At 49.7% G+C, this 10,373-nt stretch overlaps 1 protein-coding gene across 8 annotated transcripts in view; it reads right to left on the minus strand.

The window, feature by feature from the left end:
- UROS (uroporphyrinogen III synthase) overlaps window positions 1-10,301 on the minus strand; it is a 33,943-nt gene extending 23,642 nt beyond the window's left edge. For all 8 annotated transcript variants that reach the window (XM_082406640.1, XM_082406636.1, XM_082406641.1 and 5 more), the window contains exon 1: window positions 9,958-10,301. The gene's annotated coding sequence lies outside the window, so the exon portion shown is untranslated. The remainder of the gene's footprint in view (window positions 1-9,957) is intronic.
- Between the last annotated feature and the right edge of the window lie 72 nt (window positions 10,302-10,373).

A 10,373-nucleotide genomic window follows, 5' to 3' on the forward strand; every position in this document is an offset into this window, starting at 1 on the left:
AAACCAATCTACTCACTGCAAAGAGAAAATATTCCTTCTGGGTTCTACTCTGTGGTTCTCTCAGGTAATAAAACTGATGCCTTCTGGATAACGGTTAAGAAATTCCATGAGACGGGCTGCAGGACTTGACAAACAAAAATCAAATACTACCCTTGTCCCTTTTCTGCCGTCGCTCAAAGCATCTCTAACGTAAAGTTAAGAGGAGCCGTTGCCGATGCTTCTTGGCCACGCCAGAGCCCATGTCGGCAGGTTCACTGAGAAAGGGTCCACCTGACAGGTGCACACAGATGGCCGTGCTAACACCCTGGTACTCTTCTCAGTAACTGAGAGTTTAAAGCTGACAGTGTCCCCTCACCCCGACACCCCGTAATGGACAGGTCCTGAACTGTTGGGCACATCCAGCCCAGGGCAGAATCCAAAGGCTCAGAGAAAGGCCTGCAGACACCTTCTCAAAAAAGGAAGGGCGTTCCCAAAAGGTCCTGCAGCGCCCAAGGGTCCGCAGCAAAGGTCCAGGGACCGGGTGACAGAAACAGCTCGTAGCGAAGGAAACACTCGCCAGGGGAGGCCTGGCACACGTGATCCGCAGCCGCTCCGTGAGCCAGGAACGACCCCCCTGTCTGGAATCCGCGGCTTCTGTCCAATGGCTTGCTTTCTACAATCATGGGGGCTTAGATGGTGGCATTATTGCAATTTCTCACAGGCCAAAGGAAAGACCGGGATATTTCTAGAGCTCAGCGCAGACTGTCATTCCTAGCTCAAGAAACCCACATTCCTGTCATCTCCAAAACGTAGCCAGCAAGAGTGAGAAAGACAAACATTGCTACTTCTCACCCACACGGTTTCCCATCCTTAGGACCACAGAGGAAACAGAGCCAGCCCAAAAGGTGTAGGTGCCCTAGCTCTCATGGAAGACACAACTGATTGAACTGGGTTCCCTCCAAAGAAGTCCTAACCCTTGGTACCTACAAATGTGAATTTACGTGGAAATGGGGTCTTTGCTGATGTAACTAGGTTAAGCTGAGGTCATGGTGGATTAGAGTGTCCTATATAACTATGACTAATCCAACACGACTGGCGTCCTTAGAGAAGAAAATCTAGACACAGATAGAGACAGACAGAAGGCCATGTGAAGGAGGCAGAGACTGCAGAGATGCTGCCAAAGCCAAGAAACACCTGGGCCCCCCAGCAGCTGGAAGAGGAAGAAGGAAGGATCCTCCCCTAGAAGCTTCAGAGGAGGCATGCCCCACGGACACCTGGACTTCAGACTTCTGGCCTCCGGAACTGGGAGAGAATAAATTTCTTTTGCTTAAGCCATGTGCTCTGTGGTATATGTTACAGCAGCCCTAGGCAACTAGACAGAGGTGAACTGATTTTTGGTGCTGTCTACAGGACTATGTCTCCTAAGAAAAAGCACCTGTGTGTGTGCTCCCAGCATGGCCAATCCTTCCTTTTCAGCTGAGGAATTTGAGGTTGAGGTGTGGCAGGGGGACCTGCCCGAGCTCACACGGGAAGTCCGAGGCAGAGCCAGTACTGAGCCCAGGCCTTGGGGTCTGAGTTCAGTTCCCCCCACCAGCTCATGCCCATCACACCATCTAAAGACTGGAAGAAGCAACACAGCCTTTCCTGGTGGGTGATACGCCTCCATGTGAACTAGTACTCAGCATGACATTTTCACTCAGTTATGAAGCTTTTCATTTGGGGTTTAACCTTAATTATTTTTTATTTATTTCCCTCTACCCCGAGTCCCTGCAACTTAACACAGGAAGGGATTTTACCACAGCCCTCTTCTATTCTGGGGCAGGAAGAGTGGGGGAGATGTCAGAATTTTTATCCTTATAGTTAGGGGGAAGTTCAGCTGCACCCTGAAGGCTTGCAAGCCCTGTACTTGCCCAGCCTCAAGACCGAAGAAAGAGCCCGGAGTCAGCGACAGAGACATCAGGGGTTGAATGGATGGGGGATCTTACGTGTCTGAAGCGGGGTCCTGGAGTGACACCCCACCGTGTGTGGCAGACTGCGGGAAGGACATGGCAGCAGTCCTTGCTACCTGGGGAAGAGGGCGGTTACCAGTTATGGGGAGAATTGACGTCAGGTTGGCTCATCAGTTGCCAGGGAAACCAGCGGAGGGGCCGCCCCTCGCCGCCCCTTTGATAAATTATCATAGTGGAGATAGTTCTGATTCAAAGATTTCAAAAATCACTAGCTGGCGCCAGGAGCAGGTACGGAGGCATTTACTGATTATGTCATAGGCGCTGTGACTGAGAGGAAAGGTCAGTCAGGTGAGTAGGGTGTAGGTGAGGCAGGGCTGGTCGAGCAGGGGACGTGCAGAGAGCAAGAGAACAGTCATCTGGGTGGCCTGACCATACAGGTGACCATGTATACCAGTCTGTCCAAGACAGTCCCAGTTTACAGCTGTTGCTCTGGTGTAATCACTGACAGCACCCAACTGCACTCTCAAAAGTCTCCCATTTTGGACAGTAAATTATGGAGTCACTTTCCTTATAATAGCTCTGGATGTTCACAACTGTTTTACACAGCTTGATGGAATGGAAAAAATGCAGGACTAGAAATGAGGAGACTCTTATTCCTGTCCAAGAAGAAACACGAGAGGTTTCAGTAACACAGCGTCTGGCAAGTATGAGAATGGTGGCCAGACAGTAGGGCCAGAGCGCAGGGAGCTCCAGGGGGAGCAGACGGGCCCCGGGCTCAGAGCCACCATGCAGGGCCATTCAGGCTGTGGTGAGGACTTTGCCTATTATCTGAATGAGATGTGATACCACTGGAGGATTCTGAGCACAGGACTGACCTGCTCTGACTTAGTTTCACAGGACCACTTGCAGGTGTGTGGAGAAAAGCCTGAAGGTAGAAAGGAGTAAAATAGGGAGGATGCTGGAACAGTTTCGGTGAGAGATGATATGGGCTTGGACCAGATTGGCATTTGAAGTGGGGAAAAGTGACTGCACTTGGATATATTATGAAGGTGTAGCCAACAGCATTGACTTGGACTGGACGCGGGGTAGAGAGAAAAAGGAATCAGGGTGACTCCAACCGGACAACTGCGAGAACGGGAGCACCACGGCAGGACGTGAAGAACGACACAGACTACCCTCGAGAATGCCTCTTCTCCGCCAGCGCACCGCAGCCCGTCAGAGTCCTGGGAATGGGTTCACAGGTGTGCCTGGGGTCTGGGTCCTCTCAGCCCCTGGGGCAGCTGGGTAGAGCCCAGGGCAGCCAGAACTCACTCCCACTGCCTCCACGCCCACCCCAGCCAGGGCTGACTGCCTTCAGCTGTAAACTGTAAAGCCTCGTCTATTTATGGAAATGTGCTGAATGCATATTACCACTTACTAGGTGTGCCATGGTGCTACAAGTTGAAGCGTACTGGTATTCGACGTCCAAATGGAGAGATCAGGCAGGCGCTTTGGGCTTGGGGAAGGAGTCAGGTCAAAGGACAAAGATTTGGGAGTCATCAGTGTACAGATGGTATTTAAAGTCCTGGGACTGGGTGAGATTATGGATAGGAAAGAAGGGGGCCCAGGACAGAGCCCTAAAGCACTCGAACAATGTCAGTCAGGGATGCAGGGTAGAAGGGATCCTGGCAAAGGAGAAGGAAAACAGATTGGAGTGTGTCTTAGCTTGGGCTGCCATTAACAGACCACCACTGACTAGTGGGCTTAAACAACAGACAGTTATTTTCTCACAGTTCTGGAGGCTAGAAGTCCAAGATCAAGATGCCATGAGGGTTGGTTCCTGGTGAGGCCTCTCTTCCTGGCCTGTAGACTGCTGCCTTCTTGCTGTGTGCTCACATGGCCTTTCCTCTGTGCTTGTGCAGAAAGAGAACCCTGGTGTCTCCTCCTCTTCTTATAAGGACACCACCGGTCCTGTAGGACTTGGGCTCTACCCTTAGGACCTCATTTAATCTTAATTACCTCTTTAAAGGCCCTATATCCAAAAACAGTCACACTGGGGGTTAGGGCCTCAACATAGGAGTCTGAGGGGCAAAATTCAGTTCATAACAGAATAAGTTACAAAATAAAGTGGACATAGAGATGTAATTGTAGATAAGAAGAGTACTGCTATTAAGAAGAGTAGGAGAAATAAGGCCATAACTGGCAAGGGAGGCAGTGACGTCAAGAGAGGTTCCAGAAGCGTCCCCCCTGCCCCACATACACACGTGAGAGACACCAGAGCGAGGGTAGGCGTGGAGAAGGGCATTCCAGATTATAAGCAAGTCAGGGAAGAATGCCACGCAATGCACCTGGGGAGCAAATGAGCAAGGCCCTTTGGTATGACTTTCTCCTTGAGGTTCCTGGTGTCCCTTGTTCTGCCTTGTCCACCTTGTAGAAGCTCCTGAATTTTAGCCACAAGGAGAACTAAGAAAGGACAAGCTGACCCTCCAGGCCAGAAAGTTGGCTCTCAATTAGGCAGGACAGGGGCTCTGCCATACTGCTTTCATTTACCCAAGAAACACTGAGTCTCTTCTTCGTGATGCTGGGTACTGGATGCTGGGCAAGGGACAAGTCAGACTCGGTGCCCACCCTCAGGGGACTGCAGGGCTGGTGGGGGAGGATGGACAACCACAGAACTGTGAGTGAAGTACTGAGAAAGAGACAGTCAAGGTACTTCCTACTGCGAACTGCCAGGATTTGGAAGAAAGGCTCCAAAAGTGCGCCTCTGGGTCTGGGGCTCCTCTGATTCAGAGTTTGTATTCTGCTGGGGTAGATGATTTAGGGTGAAGTATCCTTATTCTAACCACTTTGTATAGAAGGTCTGTTGGGATTAACAAATAAAGGAATGCAGCATCAAACTCATGTGGAATACGTTTAAAATGGGTAAAGTCAGCTAAGATGCTTTTCATTTACTAGAGCCTGGAGTATTCTAGGGGTTGGGGCAGGCAAGGGGGTTCACAAAAAGTGAACAAACCAACCCCTTCTCAGCAATATGTCACTGTGGCCAATGTACACCTTCACACAGAACTCCTTTAGCTGTTCCCATCAAGAAGTTCAAACACCAGTCACTTGCTATGAAGAGCAAGCAGTGAAATGGCAAGTCCCCGTACTTGGCCTCTGTGGTGGATTGAATCCAAGATTTATATTTTGAATTCTTTTAACCCCCAGGACCTCAGAATGTGACCTTATTTGGAAATAGGCTCTTTGCAGATGCAGTCAAGTTAAAATGAGGTCATTAGGGTGAGCCCTAATCATTTATGACTAGCATCCTTATAAAAAAGGGAAATTTGCACACACAGATACATACAGGGAAAACGTTAAGTGAAGATGAAGGCAGAGATCGGGGTGGTGCATCTACAAGCTGAGGAATGTCAGAGATGTGCCAGCAAACCACCAGCAGCAGGGAGAGGGGCCTGGGACAGATTCCCCCTCACGGCCTCAGAAGCAACCCACCCTTCTGACATCGTGATCTTAGAACTTTAGCCCCTGGAACTGTGAGACAGTACATTTCCTTTTTTCTTTTTTTTTTTAAAAATATTTTAAGACCAAATTCATTGTTTTCAGATTGCCAAGTGAATTTCCCGTGTCTGCCAGGAGGTACACAGAAATTTCACCTGTGGTTGTTAATTTGGTCAGTGTGTGTGCATTTTTATTTATTTATTTATTTTTGGCTGTGTTGGGTCTTCGTTTCTGCGCAAGGGCTTTCTCTAGTTGTGGCAGGCGGGGGCCACTCTTCATCGCGGTGCGCGGGCCTCTCACTATCGTGGCCTCTCTTGTTGCGGAGCACAAGCTCCAGACGCGCAGGCTCAGTAGTTGTGGCTCACGGGCCCAGTTGCTCCGCGGCATGTGGGATCCTCCCAGACCAGGGCTCGAACCCGTGTCCCCTGCATTGGCAGGCAGACTCTCAACCACTGCGCCACCAGGGAAGCCCCTTCTTTTTTAATTTATTTATTTTTGGCTGCATTGGGTCTTCATAGCTGTGTGCAGGCTTTCTCTAGTTGCAGCGAGCGGGGGCTACTCTTCGCTGCGGTGCGCGGGCTTCTCATTGCTGTGGCTTCTCTTGTTGCGGAGCACGGGCTCTAGGCATGCAGGGTTCAGTAGTTGTGGCACGCAGGCTCAGTAGCTGTGGCTCGCGGGCTCTAGAGCGCAGGCTCACTAGTTGTGGCGCACGGGCTTAGTTGCACCGTGGCATGTGGGATCTTCCCGGACCAGAGCTCGAACCCGTGTCCCCTGCATTGGCAGGTGGATTCTTCACCACTGCGCCACCAGGGCAGCCCGAGACAGTACACTTCTGCTGTTTACACCATCTAGGTTGTGGTACTCTGATAGGGCAGCTCTGGGAAAAGAATACAGTCTCGTCCAGGTTGAAGCTGCAAGTGTGGTGGAAATACAGCACGGGAATTCCTTTCTCCCCGCGCTTCTGTGACCAAGTTGAAAGCTCCCTGCTGTAAGAAACTGCTGTGCTAGCTGAAGAATGTCGTTCGCCCTCTGCCTCTACAAGAGTGAAGTTACCAGCCACTGCAGTCGCTGACCTCTGACACACCCCGAAAGGAGTTCAGGGCAGAGATCAGGAATGAGGCGCTCTGAGTTCTGGAAAATCTGGCAGAACAGGTCTTCAAATAGATATTTTCAGGAGGCAATGTTATGAACGCAATTTCTTGCATCTTCTCGTACCTATAAAAGCACTCAAATCAGTAACGCAGATGTCAGCTCTTTGTGACTAGCAGCATCCTTCTACCGGTGTGTGTGCTTGGCTGCACGTACCCCCTTTGCCAGAATCATATATTTGCTGACCTCCCCCCTACCTCCTCCGAGAAGCTCCTCCAAGCCATCTGAAAGGCTGTCTCCTGGGCTATAGTCCTCAGTAAGCCCCAAATGAAACTGAACTCACAGCTCTCATGTTGCGTACTTCGTTTTTTTAAAATAAATTTATTTTCTTTTATTTATTTTTGGCTGCATTGGGTCTTCGTTGCTACGCGCGGGCTTTCTCTAGTTGCAGCAAGCGGGGGCTACTCTTCATTGTGGTGCGCTAGCTTCTCATTGCGGTGGCTTCTCTTGTTGCAGAGCACAGGCTCTATGCATGCGGGCTTCATTAGTTGTGGCTCGTGGGCTCTAGAGCGCAGGCTCAGTAGTTGTGGTGCACGGGCTTAGCTGCTCCGTGGCATGTGGGATCTTCCCGGACCAGAGCTCGAACCCATGTCCCCAGCATTGGCAGGTGGATTCTTAACCACTGCGCCACCGGGGAAGCCCTGTTGCGCGGTTTATGTTTTTGTTTTTCAGTCGACACCTGTTACCTGTATTGCAGCAATACGAGGAAGCCAGGAACAGAAGGAGAGGCAGCGGTATTCTCAGGCTTTTAGACAAGGAGGATTGTATGTGAGCCACTTTGAACTTTGACGAGAGGCCTGGTGGAGTGGAAGAAGCTTGTGCTAGAGGGGCTGAAGCCTGGGTTCTGGTCTATGTTGTTCTCCTCTTGGTCTCAATTCCTGCATCTGTAAAATGGGCTGGGTCCTCTGAACCACTGGCTTTTCTGAGAGACCTTCTTCTCCATAGTAGATGCTCAGTAATATTTGTTCGCACTTTAGATTTACCCAGCGACTTTTGGAGCAGGGGGGATGGTCACTTTTCCTTAAAGAGACAGGGAACTGACTTGATTAAGGCCTCTTTGCTGGTAAGAACGAGCCACACCTCAAACCCACACTTTTTAACCATGTCCTGCTGCTCTGAGATCAGCAATAACAGCAGCCACCCTTTTACCCAGCACAGACTCTGTGTGATTTACCAGGCTAAGCATTTTACATGCAAGACCTTAATCTTCATTTAAACCAGCAAGGAAGGTATTATTATTCCTTTTTTACAGAAGAGGAAACCAAAACTCTGAAGGTTGGGTAACAGGCTCAAGGTCACACAACACAGTAAGTGGCAGAGGTGAAGTTTCACCTCTTTCCAGGTGAAGTCTGGAGCCCATCCCCATTCTCCCAAACACTTGCTACCACCTCTCTGCTCCTTTAAGATAAATTCTGAGCTGAAGGTGAAGATTGGGCCAGCAGGTCAGCAATCTAGTCTCTGACTGAGCGAAGTTCCCTGGGGTCAGTACCATATTTTCTTGAATGACAAAACCATGGTAGTCCATTTATTCACATTTGCTACTCATTCACACTCTGACCATGAGCTCAACACTGGGTACTAATCCGAGGGCACAAAGTAAGGCTTTCCCCCCCTTCTCATATCAAAGCAATACATGCTTATTGTGGAAAATTTGCAAAATACAAAAAAGCATAGTTCCTCAAAAAATTAAAAATAGAATTCCTATAGGATCCAACAATTCCACTTCTGAATATATACCCCCCCCAAAATTAAAAGCAGGGACTTGAACAGGTATTTGTACACCCACGTTCATAGCAGCATTATTTACAATTACTAAAAGGTGGAAGCAACCCGTGTCCATCCATGGATAAATGGACAACAACAAAAATACATACAATGGAATATTATTCAGCCTTAAAAAGGAAGGAAGTTCTGACACATGTGATGGCAAAGATGAAGCTTGAAGACATTATGCTAAGTGAAACAAGCCAGCCACAAAAGGATAAATACTACATGATTCCACTTATACGAAGTCCTAGAATAGATAAATTCATAGAGAAGGAAAACCACTTTCCAGGGACTAGGGTAGGGGAGATTGCAGAGTTAGTGTTCAATGGGTACAGAATTTTGTTTTGCAAGATAAAAATTTTCTAGAGAGGGATGGTGGTGATGGTTGCACAAAAATGTGAACATACTTAATGCCACTGAACTGGACACTTGCTTAAAATGGTAAATTTTATGTTCTGTGTATTTTTACCACAAAAAAAGTATAGAGAAACAGGGAAAAAAATCACCCATGACATTTCAGTGCAGCTCTATTGATAGGCTGGCACAGTGCCTTCTGAGTCTTTTTCTAATCGTAGCGTTTTATAGGTCTTTCTTTACAGTTACCTCTCTCGTGCATTACTGGAAGATGTTTTTACATTGTTGTAGGACCCAAAGGGGCCACTTTAAGCTATGCCATCATATGTGAAGCCCTCATGTTTACACGTATTATATTCCATGTTGTGGCCTGGTAGACAAGACTGCTAGGAAAGACAGAACTCACAGAACACAATCATGGGGACTCTGGCTCTGAGGACCCTTAAGGTATCCTGCTTCCACTTCCTGCTGCTGAAGGATCATTGAGAGGTTATCACACTTCTGCTTAAACTTCTCCAACATCCAATCTCACAACTTGGGGACAGCTCATTCCATTTTTGCAGTCACACTCATCCAACCTACTCTCCTCATTTTACAGACAGAAAAAAAGGAAAGCCATAGACCTCACTCTCAGAAAGCAGATGTCTTCTCTAATTTGTGACTTTCTCTCCAAATAGTATTCTTTACAACAGGCTGCAAACTGGCAGTGTGGGGGATAAACCTGACCGGTAGATGAATTTTATTTGGCACAAGTTTTACAAATCAAGATTTTTTTGGTAAAAGTCCAGAACTCCAGGTTCTGTTGAAATGTGAGAACTGACCACACTGGGCGGCATTTCCACTCGGCCACAGCTGGCAGCAGCTGCCCGGTACACGCTCTCTACCTTGCCAAAGTCCCCTGCACTCTGTTCTCTCCAAAGAGGCTCAGGTCTAATTTAGAAATCCCCACTGGCCCTGAAGCATACAAGGTTGATCCCTGACTTTAAACTTTCAGATTGAGAAATGCACTCAGGATCGGTTTCATTCATCACAGACAAGGCTGTGCCACCGACTGTGCTGGGGCACGCCCGCAGGCTTGGGTCTTAACCAGGCGTGAGGGCATCTGCACAGATCCGGCGACCTTCCATTCGGGGCCGACCACTGCCCGCGGACTACGGCCCAGCACCCAGGCCAGCACTGGCCTCAGGGTTCCGCTCCCGACTCGTCACACACCGGCAGGGCAGCAGGCTGGCCCCTGCGGAATGCCGCGTAGTCGTCGGTACCGTGCGCGGGCGACACCTACCTCGTCTGGCTGATGAGGCACTCGGCAGGCGCCCAGTCGGGGGCGGAATCTCACGGTTCCCACCAGCAGGCAGCGAGGCTGCGGGAGCGACCAGCCGGGAGGGCGGCCCCCTCACCGCGTGGCCGGCGATGCCATGGCGACGGCCCTCCCCGGGCCCCAAGCACCGGCACTTGCGCCGTGGGTCGCGAAGCCCCGGCCGCGCTCAGCTGGAGCTCACGCATGCGCACCGACACCCAGGCCCCCGATACCTAGCGGAGATGGGTCGAACCACTGCACGAAGGGGAGAGAGAACCTTGGAAAGGCTTGAGAATGGATGGAAGGAGGAAGAAAAGGCCAAGATAGGAACCCAGATTGGACTTTACTCTTAGGTATCAAGGCTGTGGAATCCACCAGGGGCAGTGGGATTGACGCCGACT

Source organism: Balaenoptera borealis (genome assembly GCF_965194805.1).
Source record: "Balaenoptera borealis genome assembly, chromosome: 10".
NCBI lineage: Eukaryota > Metazoa > Chordata > Mammalia > Artiodactyla > Balaenopteridae > Balaenoptera > Balaenoptera borealis.